The following is a 19,247-nucleotide window of genomic DNA, read 5'->3' as shown; positions in this document are numbered from 1 at the left end:
AGAAACGCTTTGCTTCATATTTAACACTATACAGAGATTTATCACTCAAAACCACAATAAAAATTAATACCAACTATCCTTGAGCGAAGTTAAACCAAACGTGATATTTTTTCTCCAAGCATTCACTATTCGAATCGAAAAATAACACGACAAACATTAAGCGTTACCTCGCCATGCTCGTTTCACTTACTTAGTGCCATCGCCATATGGGGGCGCTTCGACAGTTATCGGCGCACCAACACAGAAATTGAACTGAGCCGTGTTGCCAAAACTATAAAGTTACGAAATAACAAAAACAGAGGAAATTTTATACACATGTAAGATGTAAGTATTCCTTTTTTATGCATAGGGTATCAATTAATTCTTTACAGTTTTTAATAATAGGTATAATAAATACCGTATGATGGAAAAAACACGGCGTCCAGTTGGCTTGCAAATGACGATCGATGACGTTCCCCATATAATTTTACATATAAAATGACAGCGATCTTCATGTCATAGCCACCGCTGACGCCGTTTTTTTTTAGATCATATTGTATATCCAGGATCGGACTGGTCATATAGTCAGGATGGCCATTGTCGATCTTTCATAGCGATGGCTATGAAATAAAAACGCTTTTTGAAAATGACGCCGTTTTTTTTTCGATTTCGTATTTGTTACATGTAGGAACATATAGGTATAAGTTGAATAAAAATGTTGAATCTTTCAGGATTCAGAGATGTACGCCTTCGCACCTATCCATTTATATACATTTTGGTGTGAAAATACAGTAAAAAATTGCAAAAAAACTTTAAAAAACATTCGACAGATAATAAAAATATACCGTATGTTGACCGAAAAAAAAAACGGCGTCAGTGATGGCTATGAAATGAAGATCGCTGTCATTTTATATGTAAATTTATATGGGAAATGTCATCGATCGTCATTTCCCAGCCAACTGAACGCTGTTTTTTTTTTCGAGAATACGGTATTGAGAAAACATAAGTAAATTAAAACATTCTACAGCTACGACATGATCGAAAGAACGCGTCCAGATGGCTTGGAAATAAACATCGAAGACATTCCTCATATAATTTTACATATAACTGACAGGTTTTTTTTCGATCATAGAGTATTATGGGAATTTAAGAATGTGTAATTTTCGAAAAAAATGGTTTATTTATGCATTCTATATAAAAAAAACACATAAAAAGCTTCTTAACTTATCGAACTATAGCGTTTTTAATGAGGTGTTCTAATGTGAAAAAATTCTAAACCTAGATTTTTTACGATTTGGGAAATCAAAAAAAATTGACTTGTAAAACCAGCAATTTTTAAGTTAAATTTTTACACGCTGAACTCTGAACTTATTAAGGATAATACCATATCGTGTGATGTGTACTTCAAATATCATCGGTTTCTTGTAATAGCCTGGCTTAAGAAAATCGAATGTAGATTTGGCAATGCTGTTGACTCTGAAGATCGTTGAACGTTAGCGTAGTACTCGCCGTTTCATTCAACTTCGCGCAGCACCGCCCAATGTCTGCCACTTCCATGGCCTCAATTGTGCCGGCTTTATTTTCAACCGCATTATTTCGACACGGCAAACGACTAAAGTTTCATTCTGTCGTAAACAGTGGCGGGCTTTCGGAATAAAATTGATTCTTTCCATTTATTTTTCACATCCCGATGATTAGTCGGTATATACTTACGTACTTATTTAGCGGGAATAAGGAATAATAAGTCTGACGTTTTAGATTTGTTTCATTTTTTGATTTGTAGAATACAATTTTTTTAAAGGGGCCCTACACGTAACGATTACTGAGATTTAAATTGTACAGGGTCCGACAATAGTGCGTCGGACATTTTTTTTAAAAGGGGCCCTGCACGTTAACGATTACTGATAGATTTAAATTGTACAGGGCCCGGCAATAGTGCGTCGGGCATCTTTTTTAAAAGGGGCCCTACACGTACCGATTACTAAGAGATTTAAATTGTACAGAGTGCGGCAAAAGTGCGTCGGGCAAATACGTTTAAAATAAAGTATACGGAGGGTATCGCCAAAGAGTAGATAAGACAAGAGACGACAGTTCGCGCGGTACCTTTCATGTTTGAGTGGTGGGGAGAGTGACCTCGTCTCGCTTGTCCCTTTAAATTTTCGTAATTTTTTCGCGGGAAATTTGAAATAGACTATTATTAAAACTTGCCTATAGGTATATAAAATGCCAATGTTTATCTGTGTTCTCTCTACTGAAGTAACGGCTTGCTCTAGAAAGTTGCTTTTTTTTACTAAAATATAGCTAATTGGCTCTTCTAAAAACTGTCGTCGCTGGATTTTTTGTTTTTCATTTAATTAAAGGAAAAAATAAAAAGTATTTTTTTCCTGATGTCGATGTCGTTGCGGATGCGCCAGGCTTCAACTAGTAGCTTATAAATAGTTACTGTATGGGTAAAGAAATAAATAGAAACGAAAAAAAAATGAGTTTTCTAAATATTATATAAAATAAATTATAATTAGAAACATATTTGTCGGGGAATAAAGATAATAAAAGCAATATTTTGTATATCGTTGGTAAACAAGATAAAGTGACCAAGTCGATTTGTAAGAAATGTTTTATTTACGTGTATTTTTTACATCTGGACTTGAACAAGTGTAATATCACAATGTGGAGTTTATGTACAAAAAAATTAAGTTGCTCAATTTTTTTTGTAAAAATATATTACAAGCTTCTAACCATGTCTTCGATCTATGGATTATTTTAGTTTAATAACATATAATTATATAGTATATTTCTATAAAAATACTTTTCAGGATTCTTTGGAAAAGAGTTAAATATTATGTTTGTCGAAGAATAAGACTGAGAAAAACTCTGAAAACACACTTTAAAAAGGCAAAAATGCAAGAAAACAACTAATCAGATTTGTTTATGTTTAAGCCTGATTCATAGATAAATGAAACAAGTTTAGATTGGAAAGTGCCCATAAGGACAATGTAAACACTATTTGGCGCTATTCTTGCAACGGTCGCGACCCAAAACTTTTGAAAATTTCGGAGCGGTTCGGCTTTTTCCGGAATTATATCGCTAAATATTGCTTATTCAAATGTATTATTATTTTCGTTTAATTTTATAAATAAAAGACAGTGTGTTACATACAAGAAACTTTATTTTATATAAGGACGCATATATGAAATACCTATGAAACATTGGAAATCGACGTTATGCCACGATCCACGATGGTTTTTGCAGTTCACAGTTCACAGCACAGCTTTTTAAATTTTTAATGCCACTTTTTCACAATTATCACCGGTTGGAGTAAATAAAACTTGAATTAAACTCACAAGATAGCAATTATTACTTTGAAAATGGACGCTATAAACACTTTTCGGAATTTCTTTAATGAGAGCAGTTTAGATTTTGAAAGATTATTATGATTTTTGAAGATTCTGACTTTGACAAGAGAAAATTATTTCTGTTTTTGTTTGCCGTTGTTCTTAGCGACCGCTATAGCAGCGCCAGATCGCGTATAACGGTCGCGACCCAAAATAATTTCGCGACCCAAAATTTTTACGGGCTTTCCAATCTAAACTTGTTTTATTTATCTATGGCCTGATTAGCGTCCTAAAATCATAGGTTAGAATCATGGTACAAAGAAAACAAGGTATGATCGATAGCGGCTCCAATTTCCTTAAGTTTGCGCATACCACCTGTGACGTCATACGCCATACAAAAAATATCCATATTGTTCAATTGCCACTACTAAAAAAAGACCTAAAATAGGGAAGAATTAGGACATAACCCCAAAAGTTATGTTTTGACATAGAGCTTGACATTTGAAAAATTATTTTCACATTTTGACACAATCAAATTTCACAGATGACACAATCGTTTGACAATTTGAAATTGGCGCGTAGAGCTTGCCGACCAATGGTGGCGTTTATCACCTGTGACGTAGTGACCAACCTGCGCAATATCATACCTTGTATTCTTTGTATCATGGGTTAGAATAAATAAAATACGCCGTTGTCAGATTTTCAGATTTTATTTGTTTATCTTTGAAATCGATCAACTTAAGTCATTTTGTTTCTTTGATATTATCAGTATATTGCGAAAAAAGAACCTAAACCAACCTAAACTAAAAATTTACATTTCCGTATTAACATACGTTAGGTACTTATATTATTTATTTATTATTCTTATATATTATTAATTTATTTTCAGAAAATCTTGTTTATTTTTCAAAGTAATATACTTGGCAACAGACAAAATGGGACTTGATGGGACCTTTAAATTTTAATATATCTGCGTCTCTCTCGCGAAATTCGACTTCTTGGTTCACTGTCGTCTCTTGTCTTATCTACTCTTTGGTATCTCTTAAATTCCTGTCCCGATATTGAAGGATGGCTATAGAATTTCAATGCATTTCCTACATAAGTCTATCCTTGGTTTGTAGGAGGTTTGACTAAACAAGGATGAACGTATGTCTTGAAACCATTCGACTCGATTTTCTGTCCTCCTTCAATACTGGGACGTAAATCTCATTGCTCTTATGGGGAGGCCGTCGTATATTTTATTTAAACGTATTTGGCGTCGGGCATCTTTTTTTAAAGGGGCCCTACACGTAACGATTACTGAGAGATTTGAACCAAAGACTACACTTTGAACCATAGTAGAAGGAAAAGAGTAGTTGCACTCTCCCAAATATTTTCTGTCAGATTTTCGAATTCGGCAGGTTGTGGCAGATTGCAGAGCAGAGCATTTCAGTTGAGTTCATGGGGCGGGCACTCCTGCGATTTGACAGGTATTTATTTTTAGTACCTGCACGCGCCACGGATTGTGCTGTGGTCGCTTCCAGACGTCAGCTGGTCAGCCCCACTCCCCAAACTGTCGATCGGACACAATTTTCGCGTCGCACGTGGTCGTGGTCAGTTGTCAGCTGTGGTTGTCAGTGTCAGTTTGTGTTTTGCTCTCCGTGTTGTTCGTTTCGTTACTGTAGTGCATGGTGTGATTCGGTATTTTTTTAGCATAAATTCCCAATAGTACCCTACTATGGCAAAATGATGTATTCGCAAAAAAGTCGATTTTGAGTTAGTGCTATTTCCGAACATAAGTTTTGAAGCTCTATTAATAGCTCCAAAAGCCACAGTTCTATCTTTTACCGTTTCAAAGTTACGTCTGTAGCAAAACGGTGTATTGACACATCTTTGACAACATTACAATGGCAAAAAAATGTAATTGACGATTTTTGCATAATTTTCCAATGGAAAAACAAGGTAATGTATATTACCGTTGTATTAATCTTCATTATACGCCATAAAACATTGGTAAAGCAACGTATTGTACAATACATTGTTTTACCATTGGGGGAAATCTTATCGATGTCATCTGTCAAAAATTATGTATTTCAATAGTACATTATTTTACCGCAGTTCCGCATTAGTTTTGCGTTAAGTCGGCTCGCTCGGCTGTATTTAACTTCGTGTCTGTTTACCGTTTAAATACTCTTAAAATATGGGTTCCAGGGCACGAATAATGGTTAACATGACAAAACAAGAAATTGAAGTAAGTTCTAGTACTTATTCTTTAACAGATTTATGCGTCAATTTAAGTTTTAATACCTAAATAAGTGGCTTAGACCAGTCCATACCTGCTGGTGGAATATGAAAAAGCTTTTTTCACTTTGATTTTAATTTATTCAAGTAAGCTTTCATACCGGAACGAAGTTGCCTACGACATGTTACCAGGAGGCAAAAAATACGCTACTTTTTTTAAAACCTATAAAAATAATCCGAAAATCCCAACGCTCCAGACATTTTAGATGAAGGAATATAAAAGTAATTAGATTTTTTTGTGTTACTACTTGTATTTTTATTTTTATTCTTGTACTTACTTGTAATATGTATTCAACAATACACTATTTTCTAAAAAAATTCCAACCTCCTTGAGTTTCATTTCATTGGTAAAAACATGTTTTAAACAATTCGTGGTTATCACAAAGTTTAATTTTTTTTTCATTGTATTTATTACAATGGTAGAAAAATGTATTCAATAATTCTTGGTTGAATAACATAATAGTCGAAAAAAATTATAAGGAATGCACAGATATTATAATATTAAATATTTATACCAAATTTAAACCAAATCACAAAAATAATAACTGAACAAGAAAAAAAAATATGAAAAAAAATTTCCAAGTCATTTTTCTCGGAACTCCATTTTTGCGAATACATTATTTTGCCATAGCAGGGTACAATATATTTGTTCAAAATGGTATTCTGTTACAAGGATACTATAGAGATAAGGATAGTTCGATTCCTATCTTCCTGCACTGTCAGTTTTTTACGTCATCTAACATAAGTCTATCCTAACGACCGAGTTGAAGTTGGCGCTAAAGATTTTAGACAGTGACAGTTATTTTTGCATTTGACGGACGAGCGCACAGTGCGTTGGAAGATAAATTTAGCGGGACAAAAGCGTTTGGTTAGAAATAAGCCAAAAAATGTGTACTGATAAGAATAAATAGTAGACATTCCAATTGATACAAAAATGCATGAATATTCTTTGTATTTCGATACATTTTTATCAACCAAATTTGGTCGTTTTCTGCTCAGCAAGGCAGAGATCATACGAAAACAAAATATTTACAAGTGCTTATACATTTTATTAGAAAGCCAAATTATGTTGAAGATTGCCAAAGGTATGTACTTTTCTACTGTACTAATATTATTATTAAAATCCTTCGTGCCTTTGTTCTGTAGATATCAAACTTTCACTTTTTTTTTTCAAATATCGATATATTGAATGATGTAGATCTTTTGAGTTACCAATAGTTACCAACACAGGTAGTCACAGGGAGTTCAAGCTTAACAGGTGAATGCCCAAAAAGATTCATTTCAATCGGATAGTATAAAAACAAAACAACTCCATCAAAAGGCACTGAGTTTAAAAAAAGTGTCTTAGATACTTACTATATATGAATTTACAATTACCGAGTGTTAAAATTAAAATTAAAATATCTATCTTATTTATTATTTTCAAAATAAAATATATTTTTTTTTAAATAAATTATAGAGGGTGTCACAAGATTACAAATTAATTTAAAAAAAACTGCTAAAGAGTTTTTTGATATCATAATTTTATGTATTTGGCAATAGTTTACAATACGGTTTTTGTGTGTCATGTACGAATAATATCATAGTTTTATTATCTTGTATTTATTTATTAATAAATTAATTGTTAATAAATAAATAAATTTAACCATATAGTTGCTATATATTAGACCATTTGCTACGTTCTTAGATTTTAAGTCCCAAACATTGCTCTTGAGATTTTGTCCCGCTAGAATAACCATCCGCCGCACTGTGGAGCGCTGGTCAGCGCGTGACGTAGCTGTCAGTACGTAGCTTGCTTTAGGCAAGTCAGTACCTGTTTATTCGGTTTACGCCAATTAAAAGATTTTGACCTGGCCTGGTCAAAATCTCGGTCAATTGACCAAGCACAACTCTAGCCAATTTACGTGAAATATAGTTTCAGTAAGATGGGGCTCCCGTCACAACTTAAACGAAAATATTAGATATTTTATTAAATTATTATTCCTCAAATCAATGAATTGGAACCAATGTACCCATATGATGTCCTCCCTGATTCCCGGATTTGTCCGTTCTCGATTTCTGATTTTGGCGATTTTTGAAATATGAAATATATCGTGGCACCTAATACGATGTCGAACACCTGGAAAATGCTTGAATAATTCAAGCTTTTAGATATTTGCAAACCCATCCTATTATAATAAATTCCGTTATAAAAAAGAGAAAAATATATTCAGAGGTTCAGTGGTACCTAACAGTTCAAAAGTAAAATATATCAATTCCAAATAAAATTTTAATATGCGTATGTCTATTTTAGTAAATACCATTTTGATTTTGTTATTTATCACGGCCTGCTAATATGAAAATGATATGTTTTAAATATTGCAGTAAATAGTGAAAATGAATATAGAGTAACATATATATTTGAGAAGCTCATAGCAAGGCGGATCATATGATTTATAAATATACAGGGTGTTCCATTTGAAGAAACATAACTTTAGTTCATATTTTCAAAAACACGTTTTCGTAGAAAAACAGACTACGCCACTGTATTCTACGTAAAAAGTTCTACAATAAACAGTTTTCACCGCCCCACCGTACAGGGTGTGTCCCAAAATGCAAAATTTTCAAAAAGACCCTGTAGCTCAAAAAGGAAGGAAACTGAAAATTTTGTTTACGGCATCCTCCGTTTGACAAAAAAGTGGCACAGGTTTGTGTAAACTGCACCCTTCTCTCTTCACGAATAACGGAGATGCCGGATGATTTCAACTAAAATGGGACACCCTGTACTTTGAGTCAAGCCTCCCCCCTTCCCGAATCCTGGATCCGCCGCTGCCGCGAATCACCCTGTATATTGGCTAGCCTTAATGACCACCGACCACCACCGTTTTCACTTAATTCAATAAGAAACATAGTGAGGCGCAGGAGGCCATCGCGGCCCGATCGATAGAAAACCAGGAGGGTGGCAACCCTCCTTCCGCACCGCCAAACTCCTTCCATCCCGGATCTCCACCTATACGCCCGCCCGTTGATTTCACGCGTTTTCCAAAATTGACAAGATTAAAGCTCCATTCGGAACCTCGAAATTAGTGGTCTCAGCAGGGCCTATTTTACCACAAGACCCAGGCCTTGGGCCCGGTGGCCTGGGGGGCCCGTTAAAGGTTGTAAAATATTCATAATTTCAAATGTAAATTTACATAGCAGAGAGAAAAAACAGTTACCTCTGATAAGGGAAATAGAATTAAATAAAATAAACTTTAGATATAATTAATGTATTTTTTAAAATTAATTATTTTTATTTTTTTATTAATTTTTTTTATTTTTTATTAAAACAATTATTTTTATTTTTTTATTGTTTTATTTTTTTAACCCAAACTAACAAGAGAATTTTTGAATTTTATTGGATAAGAGGGCCCGAATTTTTGCTTGGGCCTTAGGGCCCGACAAGATGAAAAATAGGCCCTGGGTCTCAGCAAAGATACGAGGGTGGTCTGAAAAGTTTCCGACCTAACAAAGATGCAAGACATTTTTTCTGAATATTTTATTTTATTTTTCAACATAGTCCCCTTGTAACTCTACACACTTTTCCCAGCGATGCTCCCATCTCTGTAACCCGTCCAAATAGTACTCGGCGTTTTTCTCTGCAAAATAGTGGTCCACGAAGGTGATTGCCTCTTCATTTGACGAAAAACTCTGTCCTCCGAGCGGAATTTTTAAACGAGGGAACAAAAAGAAGTCGCTAGGGGCTAGATCTGGTGAGTAAGGTGGATGGTCAAGCAGTTCAAACAGTAATTCGTGGATTTTCGCCATGGCAACCGCTGAGGTGTGAGACGGTGCGGTATCTTGGTGAAACAGGATTTTCTTTTTCTCTAAATGAGGCCGTTTTTCCGTAAGTTCTGCTTTTAGCTTGTCAAGTAATGATGCGTAGTATGCTCCTATGATGGTTTTTCCTTTTTGAAGATAATCAATTAAAATAACTCCATGACTATCCCAAAAAACAGTCGCCATCACTTTCCCAGCCGAAATAGCAGTTTTTGCTTTTTTTGGAGCCGGTTCTCCCTTTGCCGTTCACTGTTTGGACCTTCAACCTTTGAATAAGAAGACTAAGGAAGGAGCATAATGCTATCCATGTATTCATGCATGGTGGGCGGAAAAGCCACCATAAAAGCTCTCTAGGGTGGGGATCTTTGACAGTTCTGTTTGACGATTCATTTGACACATTTGAATTTGATTTGAAATTTTGTGGATTTGTCAGTCTTTACGGAGCTTATTTTATGTTATTTATTATTTATTCTACTACTGATAGTTGTATAAAGGTAGTAAATCTAGATGGAAATTGTGGCAGAACTTAAATTAACAGTGACACTATCGCGATTTATCGAAAAAGACTCTAAAATAGTTGGTTGTGTAGCGTGCGGTAGATCTCGGCAAAAATTGAGTGAAATAAATCAAACAACTTTTCGCTAGTAAGTGACTATATAATATACATACGTGTAGTAAACCGATCATTTATGAAATTCACTTAAATTAACTAAATTATATATTTTTCTTGCATTTTAGCTTTTATTTATTATTTGTCAAAGATTAGATGTCAAAGAATTTAGATACGTTAATTTGACTTACCTGCTTCAGTAGCGTATCGGATGTTTGTGTTAATAAATACTTATTATAACTTATCTATTTTTATTAGAATTATATATTTTTATAACAATTTTAATAACTACCAACATTTATTCACAACGTAAAATAAAACAACAAATTATTGAGTCTACCCCACGTCTACCCTACATCATAGTCAAAGAGTAGATAAGACAAGAGACGACAGTGAACAAAGAAGTCGAATTTCGCGAGAGAGACGCAGATATATTAAAATTTAAAGGTCCCATCAAGTCCCATTTTGTCTGTTGCCAAGTATATTTCTTTGAAAAATAAACAAGATTTTCTGAAAATAATTTAATAATATAAGAAGAATATAATAAGTAACGTATGTTAATACGGAAATGTAAATTTTTAGTTTAGGTTGGTTTAGGTTCTTTTTTCGTAATTTACTGATAATATCAAAGAAACAGAATGACTAAGTTGATCGATTTCAAAGATAAACGATAAAATCTGACAACGGCGTATTTTATTTATTCTAACCTATGATTTTAGGACGCTAATCAGCTGTGCTAATCAGGCTTCTAAACATAAACAAATCTGATTAGTTGTTTTCTTGCATTTTTGCCTTTTTTAAGTGTGTGTTTCAGAGTTTTCGATATATTATCGTTTTGAGTTTTAAGGTTTAATTTTAGTATCGTTTTGTTGCGTACTAATTTGTAATTATTGTTAAATATGAATACCTGAACAGGACAATAATGAGTAGCAGGAAAAAGACGAGATGGTGGCAATGTGTGTGCTTATAAAGACTGCAAAAATAGGTCTTATTCTTCGACAAACATAATATTTCACTCTTTTCCAAAGGATCCTGAAAAGTATTTTTATAGAAATATACTATATAATTATGTTATTAAACTAAATGTAATCCATAGATCGAAGACATGGTTAGAAGCTTGTAATATATTTTTACAAAAAAAATTGAGCAACTCTGTTTTTTTGTACATAAACTCCACATTGTGATATTGTAGAATGGAGGGGAGTTAGTCACCGCGACCTTATAGATCTATTGTGTGTTCATGGTAATATTACACTTGTTCAAGTCCATATGTAAAAAAAATACACGTAAATAAAACACTTCTTACAAATCGACTTGGTCACTTTATCTTGTTTACCAACGATATACAAAATATTGCTTTTGTTATCTTTATTCCCCGACAAATATCAAATATGTTTCTAATTATAATTTATTTTATATAATATTTAGAAAACTCATTTTTTTTCGTTTCTATTTATTTCTTTACCCATACAGTAACTATTTATAAGCTATACAGACAAGTTTTAATAATAGTCTATTTCAAATTTCCCGCGAAAAAGTTATGAAAATTTAAAGGGACAAGCGAGACGAGGTCACTCTCCCCACCACTCAAACATGAAAGGTACCGCGCGAACTGTCGTCTCTTGTCTTATCTACTCTTTGTCATAGTTTTACATTTTTTAAATAAAATTAGAACGACACTGATAAACCGGAATTTAAGTCGGCCATATTTGAGGCCCATCGCGGTGTACCTAAGATTTTTGATATGCTCCTTCCTTAGTGTTCTTATTCAAAGGTTTGGACTGTATTTTTGTATCTGGTGTATAGTGGTGTGTAAGCGGAAACTTCAGTCAGCTATCATGGATTGGGAAGCCGAAACGAAAGAGGTGATACACTGATAGATTTCGCACACCACAACAAATTATAGTGAACACCTTCTTCAAGAAAAGAAACAGCAAAAAGTGCACATGGACCAGTCCAGATAGCAAAACCCAAAACGCAATAGATTTCATAATCAGCAATAGAAAAGATGTAATCAAAGACGTAAGTGTATTAAACAGATTTTCGATAGGAAGCGATCACCGCATTGTAAGAGCCGAGATAAAAATAAATATAAAGAAGGAAAGAACTAACATGATACTCAAGAAAAACCACAAGGAATGGGTTGCCCCTGAAAATAAAGATTCTTATAAGGAATGTATAGCCTCAAATCTAAATTATGAAAATACTAATACGATAGACGAAATATACGAAAACATCAAAGGGGCCACTCAAACAGCTATCGAAAAATTTTGTCCCAAAAAAGTAAAAGAACAAAAACTGAATCAAAGAACAGAACTTTTAATGAAACAGAGAAGAGATATGGAGGACAAGAGTACACAAGAATATAGAACTTTAAATAGAGAGATACCCAAAGAAATCAGAAAGCATAGGAGGCAACAGAATACGGAAAAAATTAGGAACGTCATAGAGAAGAATCAAAGTTTGAAGGTATTGAGAAATAGTACAATGGGAAGAAAAGAAATACAAAAGATCAAGGATATGCACGGCAACATAGTAACACACAAACAGGAAATCCTACACTCTATTAAACTTTTCTATCAAGAACTTTACACATCAAAACAGCAGGGGATCAGAACCGACATCCGAAAGGTAATAAATCAGGGGTCGGAAGAAATTCCAGAAATAACCGAGGAAGAAATTATCAGTGCCCTTAGAGATATGAAAAACAATAGAGCTGCCGGCGACGATGGACTGGTAATAGAGTCAATCCAAGAAGGAGGACCAGAAATCATCAAAGCTTTAAATGTCCTATTTAATAAATGCATTGAAGAAGAAATAACCCCATCACAGTGGAACAACGCAACCATCATTATTGTACACAAGAAAGGTGACGTTACAGACCTTAAAAACTATAGGCCCATCAGCCTTCTTAGCCACGTATACAAATTATTTACTAAAATACTCACCAAGCGTTTGACAAATAAAATAGACTTTTTTCTTTCGAGCGAACAAGCAGGTTTCCGATCAGGTTACGGAACAAATGACCATCTTCTAACAGTCAAGGTCCTTATCGAGAAATGCATTGAGTATAATAGACCACTAATGCTTGTCTTCGTGGATTTCGAGAAGGCCTTCGATTCGGTAGACCAGCGGAAGCTTCTAGAGACACGAAGTGAGAGTCGCATCGATCATCGATACTCCTCAATCATAAGACATATATATGATAATGCCACGGCAAACGTCAGAATATCGACAAATCAATGCACAGATAAATTCAATATCGATCGAGGGGTAAGACAAGGCGACACACTGTCTCCTAAACTATTCGTTGCTGTGCTAGAAAGTATTGTTACGTTTTTCGTCGGTTCCGTGTGGATAGAAAGTCACAATTTATTTAAACACTATTTATTTAACACTAATTAACAAAAACAATAACGATAAAAGACTTATAGAACTATTTACAAACGATTTATAACTAAGAATTTATTTTGAATTTTAGCGCGTCAACTGTATATTTATAACTGCCCCTGTAGGCCACGGCCGCCGGCTTTATACCGGCAGGTAAAGAACTCTAGAATTGTCCATAGATCGTTAGGTGCGTAGAGAGGTTTTGAATGTTCTCGTATGTACTCGTCCATTCCAGTGGACTCGATTCTTCTCGAACGAATGAATCATTGCGGTGTCTATGCGATGTTAAAAGGTCATCCGAGGGCGGGCCATATTGTGAGGTTAGGTCGAGTCCACACCGGCCCGCAACACTGCCCCCTTCTTAGGTACATGCTCGTCCCGAGATTATACGGTGAATGAAGGTATTTGCAAAGCTGGCCCCTGGTACATTGCGAAGTCTGGTAGAAATAGCAGTCTACAGTTTTCTCTCCCGATCTCAGCTTTGGGTTGTAGCAGCAAACGAGGATCTCGATTCCCGTAAATCTGAACAAGACTTCAATCATGTTCCGGATTGTACGCCAACTCAAACCATCGAGTCCACACGCCAGCTTCGGAATGGCTAATCGTGCAATGTTGTTGTTTAGCAGGGCTTCTCTCAGTTCAATCAGGGTCTTCCATAGATTGAGATAAGTCGGCTTACTCGGGGACCATTCCTTGGTGACCAGGTAGAAGATGTGCCTTGCTTGACCATGTGCATTGTCGGTTAGCCTCAAGACGCTTCCAACCTCTGGATCCTGTCGGCGTAGTTCTCCGACACGCCCAAACTTCTCATTGAACGTCGCAGCGATTCCTCTGGACATCCGCAAATCTCGAGCCACACAATGAGCGAGCGAATAATCAGGAGGCACGGAAAAGAGGTCTCGTTGATCTTCTTTGGTTACACCATAGCGAGCCTTCTCACTGCTGTTGTATCGGGCCATGAAATCGTCAAAGGACATCTCCGAATCAGGGGGATCAAAGCTGCAGGTTCTCACGGTCCCAGCACGATCTTCTATTTCGCCTTGGTAGGGGCTCAAACGGTTGAAATGGACTACCCTCGGTTTTCCTTTTGGCAATTTTCTGATACGGTATACGACGTCATTAATTCTATCCATGACTTCGTATGGCCCTTCCCACGAGGATTGTAGCTTCGGAGATAACCCACGACGTCTCTGCGGGTTATATAGCCACACCAACTTCCCTGGTTGGTATCCTCCATGCTCAGCTTGAATGTCGTAGTGTTCCTTCATTCGGTCACTAGCACTTTGAATATTTAGGCGGACTCTCTGATGAATGTCGTCCATCCTTTGACGTAGTGTGTGGACATAATCTTCTCCGGCGACTTCTTCTCCCGGTCGGCAACCAAATTTCAGATCACAGGGTAGGCGCACTTCCCGTCCCATAACGATGCTGGCTGGAGTTTGCCCTGTAGATTCTTGGACGGATGAACGGTAGGCCAACAGGAACAGGTGAAGAAATTTGTCCCAGTCTCTTTGGTGGTCAGAGACTACTTTGGCCAGATAACGGTTGATAGTTCTGTTCATGCGTTCAACCATCCCATCGGATTGTGGATGTAGAGCAGTCGTCCTGGTCTTGCGGATGTTCAGGACTTCACAGACGCCTTGGAACAGATTGGACTCAAAGTTTCTTCCCTGATCTGAATGAAGCTCCATGGGAACACCAAACCTGCAGATCCATTCTTTAACAAGGGCATCAGCAATCGTGGACGCTTCTTGATTTGGCAACGCGTAGGCCTCGACCCATTTGCTGAAGTAATCCATTACTACCACAATGTATTTGTTGCCATCGTTCGTCTCCGGAAAGGACCAGCCACGTCGATCGCTATTCGTTCGAAGGGACTACCAACATTGTACTGGCGCATAGGGGCTTTACCACGCTTTTGTGGCCCATTAATGGCTGCGCAAATGTCACATTTCTTACACCAGGCCCTCACATCTTCTTTGCAGTTCACCCAGTAGAACCGTTCACGCAGCTTGCCAAGTGTCTTGGTAACACCAAGATGTCCTCCGCTGGTTCCATTGTGAACTTCCTCCAAGACTTCTGGGACCCTCTTCTTTGGAATGACGATCTGCCTTCTCTCTTCTTGTCCCTCCGGTCTCTCGATCACACGGCGAAGTAGTCCGTTATCTATTACCAAGGAATTCCACTGGGCCCAGTACGACTTTACGTTCGGCGAATATCTGCAAACTTCTTCCCACGTTGGTCTTTGGCCTGTGTTTTTCCAGTTAATTACTAAACCTAATTCTGGGTCACTGGTTTGGTCATTTGCAAGATCTTCGGGTTGCCAACTATCATTAACCACAGTTGTTCTTAGGAGTTTCACTTCTTTCTCTTCAGCTCGGGAACAATGCTTACAGTCCTTAGCGCAAGGTCTTCTGGAAAGTGCGTCGGCATTCCGATGGATTGCCCCAGCTCGATGTTCTGTGTCGAAGTCAAATTCTTGTAATCGTTCAATCCATCTAGCTACCTGCCCTTCAGGATTCTTAAATTGCAACAGCCATTTCAAAGCAGCATGGTCTGTTCTTAACAAGAACTTTCTTCCATAGAGATACTTGTAGAAGTGTTCCACCTGCTTTAACTACTGCTAGTAATTCTCGTCTGGTTACACAGTAGTTCCTTTCCGGTTTTGACAAGGTCTTACTAAAATAACCAATGACTTTTCTTGACCATCCTGGATCTGAGACAGAACAGCGCCTAACGCAACATTGCTAGCGTCGGTATCCAATATAAAGTTTCCGTTGCCAAGAGGGTAGCTAAGTATGGGCGCACTAGTCGGGGCCTTCTTCAATTTTCGGAATGCCTCGTCAGAATCTGAGTCCCAAGAGAAACGCCTCTCGCCTTCGTAAAGTCTGGTCAATGGTTTTGCGATGGTGGCAAAACCCTGTACATAGCGGCGATAGTATGTGCATAGTCCCAAAAAGCTTCGTAGTTCATGTTTATCTTTAGGTATCGGCCACTCTTCCACTGTCTTGGTCTTCTGTGGATCTACCAGCAACTCCTTGGGAGAGAGACTACATGGCCCAAGTAGTGTACCTTTTCTTGACACAGATGACATTTCTTGGGGCTAAGTTTCAAACCAGAGCTCCCTAGTCGCTTGAAAACTTCTTCCAAATTCTTCAGATGATCGTCAAAGTTTCCCAACCACTATGATGTCATCCAGGGTACACTAACAGGTAGTCCAGGATAGTCCCTTTAACACAGACTCCATTAGTCTCTCAAAGGTAGCTGGCGCGTTGCACAATCCAAAAGGCATGACGGTAAATTGCCACAGTCCGGAGCCCACCGAGAACGCTGTCTTCTCTCTGTCTTTCGGCGCCATGTCGACTTGCCAATATCCACTCTTCAATCTAAGGTAGAGAATATAGTCGATCCCGCCAGCCTGTCTAGAGTATCGTCTATCCTCGGCAGGGGATAGCTATCCTTCTTGGTAACATTATTAAGTTGCCGATAATCAACACAGAACCTGGTGGTACCGTCTTTCTTCTTTACTAGTACTACCGGCGATGTCCACGGGCTGTTAGATGGTTCGATGACACCCTCTTCTTTCATTTCTCGAAGGATTTTGTCAGCTTCTTCACGTTTGGCGAGCGGCAGTCTACTCGGATTTTGTTTGATTGGTCGTGCATCTCCGGTGTCAATTTTATGTTGTACTAAATTGGTACGACCTCTATGTCCTGCTTCTCCTTTATCAAACACATCTTGATACTTGATTATCAGGTTTCTCAATTTTCTACTATCTTCGGGAAATAATCCCTTAACGTTTACTAACTCCTTAACCATTTTGTCCGGAATTTTTGAAATCGAAACTTTGGAGGCTTCCACGCTTCGAATGACTGAGGAGGCCGAACAACAGTACCCTAACAGGGTTCCCTTCTTCAAGGATACAGAATGATAATTCGTGTTCATTACTCTTACCGGTACAGACTTCTTCGCTCGTAGCAGGGGTTTTCCAACAGCGACCCCTCGTCCTATTTCGCTGTCATGGTTCCTTGGCTCCAACAGAATAATACTCCCATTATTCGTTTTACCTTCCAGGCGACCATCCAAAAATATCTCACAGCGCTCAGGGATCGAAACATCTTCTGCTACTACCACGCGAAGCGTCTCCTCACATTTTCGATGTAGAACCACTTCTTCTTCATTTATTTTCAAAATTTCTTGTTTGAGGTTTAGTTCAAAACCTCTAGTGGTCACGATGTCCATTCCGAGAATAAGTTCATCTTCGATGTCTGCTACTAACACTCGATGATTAAAACAGGTGCTTCCGATAACAAAATTAAGATCTACCTCTCCATGGATGAGAGCGCAGCTTCCTGTAGCTGTACGTAGTCGCCATTGTGTTGTTTTAATCCTTTTTGATGTTTTAAGGATATCCGGCCTGATGATCGTTTTGGTCGCACCCGTATCCAACAGCATGGTCCGTAACTCTCCATCCACGAAACTAGCCACAAAAATGCTGTTGAACTTGTGTTGTAGCGATGCGACTTGAACAGTTTTCGTTGGAACCTGTTGGGTACTGCTCCATATGTGTCCCTTTGATTCGACACTTGGCGAAACCGAGTCCACGTCTTTTTCTTGACAGTGACTTCTTACGTGTCCTGCCTGGCCGCAATTCCAGCAACAAGTCGGTCCTTTCTTGCCCATGTACTCCTCCATGACTTTCCGTACAATGCTTTCCACGGATTTGTCGGAACATTGGTTGACCGCCCGTACTCTCACTAGAGACCGAGAACTGTTTCGCGGCCTCAAATTCTAGGGCACGTGCTAAAGCATCCACCAAGCGCGTTGGGTGGGCTAGAAGAAGCGCTTGCCTTGTCTCCCTGTCACGTAAGCCATCGGAGAATGTCTGTACTGCCAACCGCTCCATAACATTCTCGGGCGTAGCAGGATACGCAAGGCGAACCAGGCGGGCTACGTCGGCTTCAAACTCCTGCAGAGACTCATTTGACTTTTGAATGCGATTTTTTAGCTGTGAATGATAGACATGTTCCAAATGAGCTTGGCCGTACCTCATTTCTAAATGTCGTACCAATTGCTGATAATCTCCCTGTTCCGATGGTGACAGTGTCTGCAGGATATCAGTCGCATCTCCTCGCAGTGCGACAGTCAAAGCGGTAGCCTTTTCAGCGATTGTCCATCCGTCGCTCTCGCAGCGGCCTCAAACTGGCAAAAATAATTGGCCCAAGCGGTTTTTCCGTCAAACTGTGGAGGCTTAATAACTGACTTTGAGATATACTTATTTTCGACTAGTTTCGGTGCCTCCGATGTTTCTTGACATTTTGGTGAATTGGCCTTTTCTATTTCTTGTTTTAAAATTTCGATTTTTCTATTTACATCTTCCTCAATCTCCGTTATTTTGTCTTGTAGTTCCGTAGAATTCTCTATAATCTTATTGTTTAAACTTTCTTCTAAATTAAGTATTTTGTCATTGAAACTGGCTTGTAGATCTTTAGAATTTTCTATGATTTTATCCTCTAAAATATTAATTAAATCCTGGGAATTTTCCATAATTTTATCTTTCAAACTGTCTTCTAATTTTTGAGAATTCTCTGTGATTTTATCTTCTAAATTAACTTCCAAGTCAATTATTTTACTATTCAAATTGTCGTTTAAATTGTCTTGCAATTCCCGGGAATTTTCTGTAATTTTGTCATTCAAACTGTCTTCTAATTTTTGAGAGTTTTCCGTCATTTTAGCTTCTAATTTTTGTAGGCACGAGTCAAGGTCACCTTCGAACTCAAAGCAAAATGTGTCCGGATCCTCGCCTTCCTCCCTTAAAACGTCTCTCAGTCTGGTTTGCAAAATGCTTTTCTTTCCAT

The 19,247-nt window shown here is 37.5% G+C and overlaps 1 protein-coding gene across 5 annotated transcripts in view; it reads right to left on the bottom strand.

The window, feature by feature from the left end:
• The window catches only part of LOC115880903 (serine/threonine-protein phosphatase 4 regulatory subunit 1-like), a 358,417-nt gene that overhangs the window by 53,458 nt on the left and 285,712 nt on the right, over positions 1-19,247 (bottom strand). The gene's annotated exons all lie outside the window — the stretch shown is intronic.

Source organism: Sitophilus oryzae, unplaced genomic scaffold, assembly GCF_002938485.1.
Source record: "Sitophilus oryzae breed Bouriz unplaced genomic scaffold, Soryzae_2.0 scaffold_1660_pilon_pilon, whole genome shotgun sequence".
Lineage (NCBI taxonomy): Eukaryota > Metazoa > Arthropoda > Insecta > Coleoptera > Curculionidae > Sitophilus > Sitophilus oryzae.
The sequence above is the reverse complement of the archived record's forward strand: the minus strand, read 5'-3'. Positions and strand labels throughout refer to the sequence as shown.